The sequence below is a fragment of the Delphinapterus leucas genome, chromosome 19, assembly GCF_059928025.1.
Source record: "Delphinapterus leucas isolate spDelLeu-1000000601 "Yukka" chromosome 19, BTC_Dleu_Yukka2, whole genome shotgun sequence".
Lineage (NCBI taxonomy): Eukaryota > Metazoa > Chordata > Mammalia > Artiodactyla > Monodontidae > Delphinapterus > Delphinapterus leucas.
The window spans coordinates 27,107,055-27,121,896 of NC_143147.1; the positions used below are offsets into that span (position 1 = coordinate 27,107,055).

General features: G+C 56.2%; 1 pseudogene; it reads left to right on the forward strand.

Annotated features, from left to right (window-relative positions):
* The first annotated feature begins 15 nt into the window (after window positions 1–15).
* On the forward strand, window positions 16–3,589 carry LOC149744883 (uncharacterized protein SPEM3-like; annotated as a pseudogene).
* Window positions 3,590–14,842: the final 11,253 nt, after the last annotated feature.

Sequence of the window (14,842 nt, forward strand, 5' to 3'; positions counted from 1 at the left end):
TGGGGCCGGGGGTGGGAGCGGGGGCAGCAGGGAATGGAGAGAGGAATAAGGTGTGCCAGAGTCCAGGAAACACTGGTGGTCTGTGGCTTGGAAGCACCACTCCTTCTACCAGCCTGGGTCCCTGCCCTTGGCTTCCTGCAATAAGAAGCCAGTGTCCCCTTCTTGGCCTGAGGGTCCCCTTGGTTTAGTGGCCACAGTCCTGCCAGCAGGCCCCTCTTGGTCCTATACCATGCACTAAGTAGGTCTGCAGCTGCAGACTCCAAACCACTGGTCTCTGGGCACCTCCTCTGTGTCTCAGCTGTCCCTGTCCCCAAAGAGCCTCGTACAAGAAGCTGCTTCCAAACTGGGGGGTTCCACATCTGGGCAGGTCCAGCTCCACGCCAAGTGAAGGGCATGAAGAAGGCTGAGGCTCTGGACTCCAGCCAGGCCTTGCACAGGGCTCTGAGGCCAAGGTCTTCCTAGTCTCAGGAGGGGCCATAGATGGAATGTGTCATTTGAACAAGTGAGTCAGCGGGTGGTGAACGAATGATTGACTGCTCGAGGATAGGTGTGCCAGCCTACGGGCCCTGTTTGACTGTCCAGGCTCAGCTTACCTCACCCTGGTTACCAGGGAATGCCACTCTGGTTACCAGGGAGTCACCCTCCCTCACTGTGACCTCACTACATGCCCCATTATGACCCAGCCTCTCTCCCAGTTAAAAGTGGAGGGCAGGGGCCCCAGGCAGTCCTGGGAGCCCTGGCCATGGGTGAGCGAACCTACTATGGAGCCAAGCCGTTCCCTGGCCCCATCCCCAGGAAATGCCAGGAGCAAGAAGACTCAGTTCTTCTGCTCCTGGTCAGCTTGATCTTCCTCATCGCGGGGATCCACGTGGTGACTATGGTAAGGGCAGGATCTGGGCAGCGGGGCTGGGGGAGCCCTGGGGCCTTGAAGGGGCTGAGGTGGGAGGGCTGCTGGGGTGTGGCCGCACAAGGGTTGGATTTCAGGGCTCACCCTGCTCCCGGCCTCCCCCCTCCCCTTCTTTCCTCAGCTCTGGAGGCATCTGAAGAGATTTTTGCGGGCACTTTTCAATCATCTTTTCCCCAAAGGTGAGTGGGCGCCAGCGTGAGCTCAGGGGATGTGGGCCTGTCCCCTTTCTTCTATCCCTGCCTTGATTCTCAGCCCCTCAGGAACCCAGGACCTGACCCATCTCGCCTTTCCCCGCAGACAAGCAAGCCAGCGGTGTAGGCAGCCATCGCATGCACGGGCGCTGCTCCGTGGATCCCAAGAACCTGTGCTCAAGGGTTTCTTCCCGCTTCCGCCATCGCCCACGCTTCCTGCACGGGCACACAAACCACCTTGACTCCTGGAAAGCAGACAAAAAAGATGAGAAGGCTTCTAAGTGCTGCTGGATGCCGCCTCAGTGTGGACGGGCTGGGGCTTCCACGGAGGCTCCACGGAGACTGTGGAAGGAGCGGGTAGTGGGAACTGGGAAGGCCCCTCCTGTCACAGCCTTAAAGTCCCAAGCCAACTTTTACTCCAGGTAAGAGACATCTTCCAAGCTACGCAGGATGAGCAAGGTGGACGTGGTTCCACTCCACCTGCCCCAAGAGAGCAAGACTAAGACCCCACACTCTGACACAGCTCAGGCCCCAGCCCGGGCCTAGACCCGCCCCCCAGTTCAGGCCACTGCGCATACACCTGCTAAGGCGTAGACCTTCTCCTCAGCCCTCCCCACTGAGCACCCCCACCCCGTCAGAGACCTGCTCCCGAGACCACGCCCATGAGCACACTTCTGCCTGGGCCCAGGCTTTCTCCCTAGTGCACCCCACTGGGAACACTCCTGCCAAAGCCCACACCTTCTTCTCCACCCACCCGTCTGAGCAGGACGCACCTCAGACCCAGACTTGCTCCACGTGCCACGCCCCTGCGCACACCAGCCCGAAGGCCCAGACCCCCTCACCAGCCCTCAGCCCTGAGCACAGCCCTGCCCAGGTCCATGGCCCTGAGCATACCTCAGCCCATACACCAGCCCGGGCCCAAGCCCAGGCCCCCACATGTGCCTCAGCCCAGTCCCTGGGCCACACTTCTGTCTGCACCCTGACCCATGCTCATCTGACCTATACCCATGCCAGCACTCTGGGCCCTCCCCCACCTTCTGCCCATGCTACTACTCCTGCCCTAGCGCCTACACCGGCCCCTGTCCCGATCTCTGCCACAACCTCCGTCCCAGGGCTGGTCATGTCCCTGAGGACCACTCCAGTCCCTTCCACCACCACTACCCACATCCTAGATACTATTCTCTCTACCATGTCTGCCTTCAGCCAAGGCCTCTCCTCCGGCCGTGTGGTCTGCGATGCCCGCAGGGTAAAGCAGAAGTGATTCCATGTGTGTCCCCCTCAGAACTCTGGGTATTCCAGAAAGGACTTGGGTACCCTCTCCAGGCCCCAAGAGGGGCATGGTCTGGTGAGCTCTGGTACAGCTGAACAAACACTCAAGCAATTTATTGGGGACAGTGCTAAGCCCTCCACAGCATCCATACTGGGTTACCTGGAGTTGGGGAATATGGAATGGAAGATCTCAAATGATGCCAAAGACAAATTTGTACAGTCCAAGACCTTCCCTTACTGCAGCTTCCTTCCTTGCAGATCTGAGAAGAGAAACACGGACCCCCAGACTCCAGTCTACCCCAGATTCCCGTACTCCAAAGATGCTGTACCTTCTCAACCTTGCTTCCATTCTCCAAACAGTGCCCAGAACTCACCATGCAACATGCCTCCACCATGCACTCTTTATCTACCGCTTGTTTCTCCCAGATCCTGGGTCCTTCATTAACACAGCAACCACCAGAAGCCCTCCACCTTATTACAACCCCCCACCTTTCCCCCAACCTCCAAGTCTTCTCAGTCTGTCCTCTCTTCCCAGGGCCCCATCCCTCCCCAGTTATCCACTACTTCCCATATCCCAAGCCAGGCCCAACCCCCTGAACTTCATGAGAGCCTAGGCCTCAACCAAGGCTCTGTCCTCCCAAGGACCCCAGGCCCTTCCAAAGTCTGCAGTATTTCCAGAAACCCAGGCCTTACCACAAACTCAGGCATCCACAACAGTCCAGGCCTTATCCAAGACCCAGGCCTCCCCAAGAACACAGGCCTTGCTCAAGATCCAGGCTGCCACAAGCATCCTGGCTCCAATAAGGGTCCAGCCCTTACTCAATTCTCTGGCTTATCCCAGAAATCAGGCCTCCATTATAACTCATGCCTTATCCCAAATCCTGGCCTCCACAAGGATGCAGGGCAGCACATACCATGGACTTTTATTCCACCCAGTCAGAACTCCTGCTCTCCCAAGGCTCAGGTGGCCTTCAATGACCTGCTAACCTTCTCAGAGGTACCTGTGCTGATTGTGCTGCAATCACCCTCCCAGCGAGTAGGCAGCCAAGAACGGGTGTACCACCCCATGGATACAGTTCCTCCAGCCTGCCAGAATTATCGCCAGATGTCTATGCCTCCCAAAACCAGCTGGAAGCCCTACTGTCCTGGGTCAGGCACCCGGCTCGGACATGTGGTCTTTGACGCTCGCCAGAGACAGTTCAGAGCAGGCAGGGACAAGTGAGAAGCTCTGTCTCCCAGGCGCCTTCACCGAGAGACATCCAACAACTCACCGGAGACCATCAAGGAGTGGGGATACCAGTGTGTGATGAGCAACTTAGCAAAAGAGGGGACAGATATGCATGAGGAATAAAGAGACAAGAGAAGTGTTCTGTGGTTGTTTGAGGACATCCACCCCAGCCCCATCCCACAGGGCCTGATGAGGACCTAAGCTATCCCTGCTTTCCCTCCATCGCTGTCTCGCTGAATCTGTCATCCCCAAGGCCCTAGAGCTTCATTGTCAATTACAGTAGCCACTAGGCAAATGCCTATAGAATGTAAATTAGTTAAAATTAAGGAAAATTAATTCTGTTAAAAATTAAGTTAAAAATTCTCTTCCTCAGGGAACGGAATTTCCCTGGCATCCAATTCTGTTCCCTGGCGGTCCAGGTGTTGGGACCTGGCGCTTTCACTGCTGTGGCTGGGGTTCCATCTCTTGTCGGGGAACTCAGACCCCGCAAGCTTCATGGTTTGGCCAAAAAAATAAAATTCTCTTCCTCAGTGCCATGACCTTTTAAGTGCTCAGTAGGCACATGGAGCCAGCGGCTACTCTATTGGATGGCACAGGTTTAGAACATTTCCATCATCATGGAAAATGCTATTGGAGAGCAGTGCTTTAGAGTTTAGAGCAATTTTCCTTTCCCTGTCACCCACCTCCAGCATCTTAAAGCTCCCCCAGAGCCCAGAGAACTTAGCTCTTTTTAGGGTGGCTCAGAAGCCACCCTCTGGGGAGGAGGTAAGATGTGGGGGTGGACAGCCAATGCCTGATTTCCCCAGACTGTGAGAAAGAGCCCAGGCTTCAGTTTTCCTCATCTGGTCTCTTGGGTCACGACCAGATGTATGGAAACTTGCCTCCCTCGTTCTGGGCTGTGTTTAGGGCTCTTGGTTACTGACCGAGAAGACCTCTCTTTGTCAGTGACTAGGAAAACTTGTGTTTTAGGCTGCCCAACTTGAGCCCTGGATTGTGAGGGTCCCCTCCTTCATAGGCCTCTAAATTTTTCAAGGTGTCTCCACTTAATTTTCTTGCCCATGGACTTAGGCCTAGTTCACTGTGGTGACAGACTCCTGGGAAAAAGGCATGTAAGAATTCCTGGTCCAGTATGCATTGTTCTAATCTCTGAGCGTGTCTCTGGTGTCCTATCTTTCTGTCCTATCATTCTGGCTCCTAGTTTTATCCTGGACGTAAGCTCTGTCCATGATAGCATTGGTCGCTGAAAGCCATTTCCTTCCCCTGATAAGTTTTCATTGCCCTGCCCTAGCCCAGGTGGTGTTTCCTCTGGACTTGATTTTCAGTCCTGATAACTCTTCTGTATACACACATAAGCTGTGAGATTCCAAAGTGTTTTCCCTGCCACCACTTGTTTGACTGAGGTCGGCAACACTAACATGTCCCTTCCCTGAGTCAGATGTCCAGCCCTGGGTCACTACATGCACACTATCGGTGTGTTCTTGTCTAACGTTACCACCACCGATTCCAAGGAGATATGTCCCAGCTGGAGAGCCCATTTCCAACAGCTCTCTTGCTGAGCTCTGACCTTGGACAAGTCATGTGCAACCTTTCTAGGTTTGCGGTCTAATCTCTAAAGTGAAGTTACAATTGCATGCAAGAACCATTCTAGATTTAAATGACCAGGGCTCCTCTACTCCCAAGTGAGATATAGAATCCCTTATTTCTCCACATGCCCTAGAGTATGTCCCTCATTATGGTTTCCTATTCAGATCCATCCTATTAGGCCTGTGTTCTAACCCCAAGGAGTGTTCGTGTGGTTTACTTGGGCTTGTAAAGACACAGAATAGTTTATCATAAAGACACAGAATAGCGTATCTCCATAGAAACTACAACTTCCATCAGGCACTACTTCAACGGAACAGGGAAGGATGTGGGGGCGTGGCCCAACGCCCTGGTAGCTTTGAAGACAAACTACAACTCCCAGGATAGCCGCGAGATCTCTGCAGAGAGAAAGGAGTGACTGAACTCTTCCTGGAGGCCGGGCTGGTCCGGAACCACCCTGACAGTCTCCAGAAAGGGGCGTGGTTATAATTTAGGGGTGTGGCCTTACAGGCAGCAGGAAGTAGTTACCTGTTCAATCTTCCTATCCATTCTCTTCCCAGCCTTTGTAGCTAACCTAAGAGGGAAGTTGCAAACCACTAGCCTCTTCTGAAAAGAGGTAAGGGGGACGTAGACAAGGTGCAGCAAAGGAGGTTACTGCATTCGTTAGGAGGGCCCAAACAGTTACTTTCTACCTGCTGAGTCAGGTGAACCGTTCCATGGGAGTGGGGACTAGCATATGAGAAAAGGGCAAGGACGGAGGAGGTATTTATTTGTTCTCTTTCAAGACTAAATTCAGGGCCCTTCATCTGCAGACCCATTGGCGGACTGTGTATTGGGAACCCTCTTGGCCTCTGGAAGAGAAAAGAACTGGGGTCAGTTTTCTGCAGCAAAAGGTACGGCCCGTCTTGGCTTCCTCCCGTCTGTGTATTTCAGGGTGCCCCGCGCATGGTCCACGCAGCCCGCAACACGGGTGTCACCACCATCCTCCTGGCTACGCCCGGGCCCCCGCGCCGCCTCCTGCTTTTCGACTTGATCCCCGTGGTGTCCATGGCCGGCTGGCCCCAGGGGGCTCAGAGCCACTCGTGGGCTGGCCCGCTGGCCTCAGAGTCGTCTTCCTTCTTCCTGGTGCCCGGCGGCGGCGGGAGCGGCACCGAGCAGCCGGATGCCTCCGGTTGGCAGCTTTGCTTCGCCCGCCAAGAGCTGGCGCTCAAGACTCGCATACCCATTCCCCTGTTGCAAGCCCACGCGGCGGACCAGGCGCTGCTGCGCCCTCTGGTGGCCAGGACTAGGGTCACGGCGCCCTACCTCCTGTGGACGTTGCTCTACTGGGCCTGTGAGCGGCTGCCTGTGCTCTATCTGGCGGGAGCCTAGAATGCCAGCGCCTGGTGCCTAGGGCCGCTGGATGAGCTGGGCCAGTTGCTCAAGGCTGGGGCGCTGCCCCACTATTTTCTGAGTGGCCAAAAGTTCCGTGTGGGGGAGGGCGCAGCTTCGCTGCTCAGGCCATTGGCCCTGCCTTGCAGGGACCCTGCCTGCGCCCTGCACCCCTCTGTGCAAGAGGCCAAGGCTGCAGGCAAGGGGGGTGGATTAGACGACGTGGGAGGCAGGGTCAGTTAAAGATGCTGTTCCTACTAACCTGGAAGGTGCTTCTGTTGGCCAGCGGGATGTGGAGGGGACTGCTTTCCCCTCACCTGGGAGACAGGCTGAGCACTTTGGACCCAAAGAGCCCATTCTAGAAGGACTCCTCGCCGGTTCCTCCACTTCTTTCTACCCTCCTCCTGCCACATCCCTGGCACAGATCATTCCATTCTGGCCTCTCCACTTTCCAAATCTGTGGCCAGCACCCCTCCCACTCTGGTGCAGCCTCTGGCATCCATCTCCCTCCAGTTCTTATGGTCTTTTCTCTTAGGAGTCAATCGGGATGGGGGTAATATATTTGCTGAAAAAACGTGTAAAGTAGAAAGGTATGGAGACCAGGGACTGACAAACTTGTCTCACAAAAAGCAGAGACATTAAGGAGGACGGATTTCACCCCAGGATAGACCTCACCACCACTGCTATCTCTTCAGTTATTCCCGCCACCTTCCTCATCCAGTTCTGTCCTCCATCCTGGGCAGTAGTGTCCCTTTCTCCATTCTCGGGGCATTTGCCATTCCATCTATCTAAGCCCAACCTCTCCCACCTTCCAGAGTTCCATTCAGCGGAGTTTCCTCCTTGTCCCTCCTCCTCTGAATCCCGAGACATGCGAGATATGCGGCTTTGCCTGGGCTCCTCCTGTCTCTAAGACCGTCTCCACTCCCTGCCTCCAAGGAACCCCGGGGTTCTGCCGGCCCAGCCTCACCTCCCCCTCTTTCCTGGTATCTCGGCCCCCTGCCCCACCCCCGGACCGGCTCTCCGAGGAGGGGGGAGAGGCTGTCGCTTCCACCGCCTCAGCTTCCCACAGCCGCTACCTCTGCCGCCGCTGCCGTCACTCGGTTTGGTCCAGCCGTCAGGCCCAGTGCTCGCTTCGCCAGACGAGGGCGCTCTGCGGAGGCACCCTCACTCCTTCCTGGGTTCTGGGACGCCTAGCCAGGCGTGGGGGGAAGCTCCCCTTGCGGGTTACAGGGAGAGTGGAACCTGGAACCGGAGCCAGCGCCAGCCGTGCCCGGATCGAAAAGACCAGACAGGTTGAGGGGCGTCAGGGAAGGAAGAGGGGGCGCTATAGGCAGTCCCAGGGAGGACAAGGAAACAATGTCACAGAAAGCTCTGATGCGCTCTGACTTATAGTGGGTCTGTTCACATTTGGGGACCTGTGACAACGTGGGTGTGCTCCTCTCTCGAGGGCTTGCTGGATTGGAGGGCGTGGGATCTAAAGAGCACCAGCTGTCCCTGAGGAAATTAGGGGTTGCCAGAAAAAAATAAAAAAGCCAAAAACCTATGCTCCTTATTCCGAGGTGACACAGGGCCCTCCAGAGAACCACCTGGTGTAACCACTAGGAAGGGCGGATTTGGAGGTGACTTCAAAAGGAGTGGATGGTAACAAGGTGAGGAAAGGGGCTCAGCAGCTGGAATGCTGTGCCACTAGAAATGGGGGTGACTTGGTAAAAAGCAGTATCGTCCAGAGACATGGTCTGGGAACCTCTTCTTGCTGATTGGCGACCGTGTGGATATTTCAAGCCATAGTTTTTGGGGATTTCAGTGAAAAACAGTGGGGGATTCTTCACTTCGAGGGTGGCAAAAGAAAAGACACCAAGGTTGGGTTCTCCCTAGACACTGGCAGCACCCCAGCACGGGTGGGGTGAGCTAATATCCCCAAAGCTAAGGACCCACACCCTTAAAATTACAAGAGTGGCTTTGGCAGTAGTGCAGGGCCCTGAAATAGGGTGGAAAGGTGCCTGGGGATATTGGAACCACATCCTGGAAAATTTGAGGGTCTTGGCTTTGGGATAGTGTTAGTGGGGGAGAGGGACATTGCAGATCAGAGAAGGGGGAGATTTCTGTGGGGAGCAAAGGTCGAGGGTTGAGTCAACTGAGAGGTACATAGGCTGCTGGGTCTGACGAAGCTACCACGAGGCCCAAGGGTGGGAGCTGGTGCCCGGGATGAGGTCGTCTAGGGCTTATCCTCAGGTCCCGTGGGTGAGGCGGCGAGTCGGACCGGAGAGTCAAGAGCATGTGCTGGTGAGCTAGCGGGTTTCTCCCGGATGGCCCAGCATGCTCCGGGAGCCTGCCGGTTTTGGGGTGCCTCCCCCTAGGGCACCATGCTGGCACTGACCAGCAGCCTGATCTGGCAGAAGCGGGGGGTCCACCAGCCCGGGGGCAGCCGGCCCGTGTTGGCGCAGTGGCGCGTGTGTCGCCACAGCACCAAGTCCCTTTGCCAGAAGCAGCTCCTCATCCTGCTGTCCAAGGTGCGACTGTGCGGGGGGGTGGCCCGCGTGACTGGACCGCTGCCCATGTGGGTGCCTGGGGAGGGGTCTCTGGGCCGTCAGCCTCTCCGCCTGGGATGTTGAGGCCAGGGACTCGGAATAGCAGTGCCCGACTGACGGGAACTCCCCGAAAGTGAAAGGAGGTGGGCCTGGATCACAAACTCTTGGCCAGACGATGCCTCAGTTTCCCTTGTCTCATGCCCATAACTCCGAGTCTCCTCGCTTTCGAGGACAAGGGGAAGGCTTGAGCGGCTAAGCCTGGTGCCCCGAATCCTGGAAGCTCCCGCTCGCCACGCCCTCCCAACACAGGAGTCTCCACCCCCACCACCCTCTGCCTATGTGCCGTCTCTCACGATTTTTTCAATGCCCAGTGGAGGGGGCTGAGGAATCCAGACGCCTGGGTCACCCCGAGGGTTTCTGCGGCTCCGGTAGCCCCGTCCCTGTCCCGGTTCTCCCGCTCCTCCGAGCCTTGGATCCATTCCTCCTCGTCTAGCTTGCCTGGCTCGGTACCAATCTCCCCAGCTCTCCCCTGGGTGTCCTTGCAACTACCTCGCCAGTCCTTCCCTCTGTGCACCCCCTCCCGTGACCTGCACTTCAAGAAGGGAGCTGTGCAATCCCCCACGACCGACTACACAGCTGAGAAATCGGGCCCCACGGGCTCAGGAGAACCTCTGCCACGAGGAATTCAGACACACTACACGGCTGGATGCCCGCACGGAAACTGGAGGTTGTACCATCTACGAGGGGGTCCCGGGATCTTGGCCGCAAGAGCCAGGTGAGGAGAGTGGTGAGGGTTAGCCTGTGGTCCCCGTCCTGGTGTGACAGGCGGGAAGTCCCTCTGGCCTCGCTCCCATCCGCTTTCAGCTCCCCTAGGGGGAGACCCCCCCCCACCCCATTGACATCCTCCTACCCCTACCGCCGGCACTCCGCTGTGGTACGGTCAGCAGCCCACCCTTTGTGTGGGACCGAGCGCCCCCGTGTGTCAGCCAGCCTCACCAGCTCCCTGGCCCCCTCCCACATTTCCTTGGTTTGGTACTGAATACCCCCATCCCAGGCGGCTTACCTGGCTGAAGGGGAGAGGCTGAGCCTCAGGGAGGGCTGGCCCCCTGTGAGCCAGCAGACTGACAGACACACAGACAGACAGACAGACAGGTGGGTGAGTTTCAGACAGGCCGGGGCTGGGCCAAGGCGAGGACCACACAAAGCGAGCTGCAGCTGCAGCAGCAGGTGCTGAGTCAGCGTCAGGCCCAGTCCCAACCCCACTCCTGAGGGGGCGCCCCTACCCTGGGGTCACCTTAATGCCCCCCACATTCGCAAACACACTGCCCTTTCAGCAGCTCTGCCTGTCTCCCTTTGTCCTCTGCGTTTCCATGTATCTCTCCCCTTCCTCTTCCTTCTTCTCCCTTCCCCCCATTCTGGTTGAGCTGTAGAGTAGGAATTAAGCCTTTAAATAAGTTTCAATCAATTAAACTGAAAGCTGTTTGGAGGAAGCAGAAGGGACCCACAACCCAGCTTCCTCTGGAGTCAAAGAGAGGTGGGAGAGAGCTTGCTTAGAGCGTCAGGGAGTTTGGGCACTGGGACCCTTTTCCTTCCCTCCATCCTCCTTTCTTTTCTCTCCTCTCATCCCGCCAAGTGTAGCAATGTTTCTGGGAACAGAGATGTCACGTTCCAAGATGAATGTCTCTCTCTCCAGAGCCTCAGCTCAAAGGCATGATCACCAAACTGTTCTGCCGCCAGGGTTTCTACCTCCAGGTGAATCCCGATGGGAGCATCCAGGACACCCCAGAGTACACCAGCTCTTTCAGTGAGAGGGGAATCCAGCTGCTGGGTGGGAAGGGGGAGTGCAGGCCTAGGGGATGACAGTCCTATTGTGGCTTCAGGTTCTGTTGTTTTCAGTCTGGCTCTTTGACCCCGCAAAGAAGAAGTAGAACTGGGACCAGAATTGAGGGGGGGGGGCTCAGATGGGGATTGGAGGCTTGGGATACTGCTATCCCTTCTCTCCACCCCCTGCCCACTTCAACCTGATCGCTGTGGAGCTTCGTGTAGTCACCATCCAGAGTGTCAAGCTGGGTCACTACGTGGTCATGAACACTGAGGGGCTGCACTACAGCTCGGTGAGACAAGGGGACAGAGTGGCCTGGAGTCAGGGGACTCCCCTAGGTACAGCCTTCCCAGCTACAGATATTTTGCAGCTCAGGGATTCCTTTCCCTCCATCTCTTGCCGACACCCTCTCCTCACTGCCCGCTCCCAAGCACCTCCTCTAGCGTCCCTCCAATCCCTTCCCCTCCAATAGACTCCTAAATACTCCCAGGCTCTTTGAATGTCCAACTCTTACAACCTTTTTGGACCCCTGTGTCTTCTCCAACCTCCTCTAGACCTCATTATTACTCACTTCCCCAGAGTCATTCAGGATGCTGGGGAAGGATTCAGGAACTCCTCCAAGCAGAAATTCCCTCCAGGTACCCTGGATGGTGAGAGGTTGGGAGTAGAGCAGAGAGAAGTTATCTTCTTATCCCAGGCCCCCAGAAGTCTAGTTCCCGGCCCTCGGGGGGCCACCAGACTCTTCCTCATGCTCCCTTTCTCCCAGTTCCTGTGTGGACTCAGAAGTTGGCTCTCCCAGTCTCAAACGTATGGATGATATCCTGCCTTGTTCTTCCCAGGGCTCCCTTCTGTTCAGTGATGTGTCTTTTTGTCCTTCTGTCTGTGTGTGCCTTTCTGGGTCTTTGTCTCCTCAGCCTCATTTCACAGCTGACTGTCGCTTTAAGGGGTGCATCTTTAAGAATTCCTCTGTCCTGAACGCCTCTGCTCTCTATGGCCAGCGTCGTTCTGGCCGGGCCTGGTACATGGGCCTGGACAAGGAGGGCCGAGTCATGAAGGGAAATTGAGTCAAGAAGACCAAGGCAGCCGCCCAGTTTGTGCCCAAGCTCATGGAGGGTGAGTATGGACCCCCAGGGAAGAGGTGGACCACATGGGACGGTATTGACCTTGACATGGACATTTAGGGACACACAGCTAAGGGCCTATAAGTGTTGTAAGAGGACACATGCTATGACAGGTCAAGCCAGGAAGGCTTTGGCCTTTGGAGGTTTGGGAAGCTCTCCTTCTGTGGGTTCCCAGAGGAGGAGTGTAGGGGAAGGGAGCCCTTTCAGAGCTCTCTTGGTGCCTAACTCTCCTTCCTGCTCCTCTCTCTCCCCTTCACAGTGGCTGTGTACTGGGAGCCTTCTCTCCACAGTGTCCCTGAGACCTCCCCTTCCAGTCAACCTGCCCCCTGCCATGTAGTCCCCGGACTGGAGGCTCCCTGCCCTCATCACCACCAGAGCCTCTCTCCCAGCCCTGTTTCTGGCCCTGCTGTCACCCCTGCTGCCACACTCATGTCCTGAGCAGCCACGTCCCTCCAGGTGCTCTACCCTGAGGGAGACTAGGGGCCGGCCATGACTTCCGGGGCTGCTGAGATCCTTAGATCCTTGGGCCCGTGAAAGGGTTCAGAGAGGAGGAAGTCTGACAATGGTCCTGGCTGATCACTTCTTTCCTTCCACACTCACACCCTACAAAGCCTTTTCCCGACATGGCGCCGGTGTTCCAAAACTGCCAAAACCAGGGCGTAAATCTTCCCTACCCCGGGCTCAGCCACGTCCTGGAGCCCTTTGCCCTCTTCATGGCCACCAAGCCATAGACTTATAGGTCCACTGCAGCTCAGGATTAATTTCCTTCTTTCGCTACTCCACCTTTTGCGTTGTTCCTGACAGGTTCTGGAACACCAAACACCCCAGGCAGGGCCATTTCTGCACCCAGGGTCTGTGCTGGAACACAGCTATGCTGCCAGGCTCTGTTCTGGATCCATCAGGCTTCTGTCCTTCACCCAGATGGACCCCTGGCTTCCATCTAGAGAGAGGCTGGATTTGGGCCCTGTCCAGCTGTTGGTCTTGGCCTGAATTGGGCCAGTCTCAAATCACCACACGTTTTAACTTTCTTACCCCAGAGACACCCAGTTCCAGAGCGTGGTGCTCTAAACACATACGGAGCCATACTTCCTTCTGAATCTCAGCTCTAGGACATAGACCCCGACACTCAGCACTTCCCTCTAGGATGGAACTAGAGCCTATATAGGCATGTTATTGGTCTAGAGTAAGAGTTCTAGATCCACGCTCCCACCTTCTCTCATGATACCTCTTAAGCAAGAGCTCTGCTAAGGACCCAGCTCTGATTCACAAAGAACTAAGCTCTTCATGGATCCTCCAGAACTTCTTGTTTTCCCTAGACAATTTTCCAAAAATCTTATTCTTCCTATTGAATGCTAAACTTATATTTTACATGCATTTTCTAGCTCCTGCAACTCAGCTGGGGTCCTTCCAGGGAACAGAGGCTGAGGAATGACAGGGGAGTTTTCTAAGGAATCACTGGCTCATAGAAGGGCAGCTAGGATGGGAAAGTGGGCAGGACCAGGGCATGACTGGAACTGTGCCTGAGTTGGGGGGACATGAACACTTGGCTACCTCAGCAGGAATTCCTTCCAGGTCCCCTTTAAAGCTGAGGTCTTTAGGGTAGTGGGTCTAGAATAAAAAAGACAAATGGGACATAGCTTTGACCCCCCTCAAATGAGGAGACACCAATTCAGCAATAAGTCCCACCCTTCTCCCCTACATGTCAGGCCAAGGAGGGTGAGGGCCTCTTGGTCTCTAGACCTCATACACCCTTCCAGCTTCTAACTGAATAGAACTTGCTTTACCTCAGCTGGGTGTTAGGTACCCAAAAAGACTGTGCTCCCAGGGGACCAGTCTCCACTCCATGCTTTCTCAATTAAAGACGATTCATACAATTGAAGTGTTGTCTGCCATCTGTGGGTAGCAGGTTTTGGCAGTCGTTCAGGGAGGAGTCAAGTCTCAGGGGCGTTGCGGGTAGGCTGGCGGCTGCCCCCCAATGACAGGTGCACATTCCTGGGCGCCTCATCACATCCCCTGCACTGGCTGTCCTGGCGGCTCACCCAGGCTGACTCACTGAACGACGCAGGTGTGCTATGACTCCAGGGGCACTGCTGCTGCTGTTCCTGCAGCTGCTGGGGGCTTTGGCGGCTCCGTTCGACCCAATTAAGCCTGGACCTCAAAGGGGCAGTGACAGGGCCAGAGGTTGTGCCCGGGCACCACCGCTTCACTCAGTTTTCTCCTCCAGGCGCCTGCAGCTCAGAGGCGTAATGCCCACACTGCCAGAAACTTTGCTGCAGCTATGATAGCTCGGTGAGGCCGGTGTGGGAGGTGGGAGACTGTGTTAAGGTCAGCATTGGTCTCAGCCTAGCGCAATTAATCAGCCTGGTGAGGGCGCACGCAGGGAGTTGAGGTCTGGCCCACTAGCCAGCTGGGGGCCCTGGCATTAGGCAGGGTGGAACCCAGGGACAACTTGAGGCGGGGTCCGAGGCGAGGCCAGGCAGGGTGTCTGATGGGCAGTTAGTAGATGGGTCTTAATCGGATTAATGGACAAGCTGCGGTCGTGGCTGCTGGATGGGCCAGGATTGAGCCGGGCAGGATGGTGAACTGGCCTGTTGGCAGATCTCAAAGTGGAACTGGGGCCGATGGACAGGCCGGAGAGCGGGCCTTGAGGCGGGGTCACAGGCTGGGACAGACCTTGGTGCCGGACAGGTTCAATAAACAACAGCAGGCAGAGATTCACTCCGGCCGGGCCCGGGACTGGTAAATGCACTGGCTGACTGTACGGCCAGCAGGAAGTTTACGAGATAGAGGCAGAACTTAAGCCAACGCAGTTTATAGGAGGTGG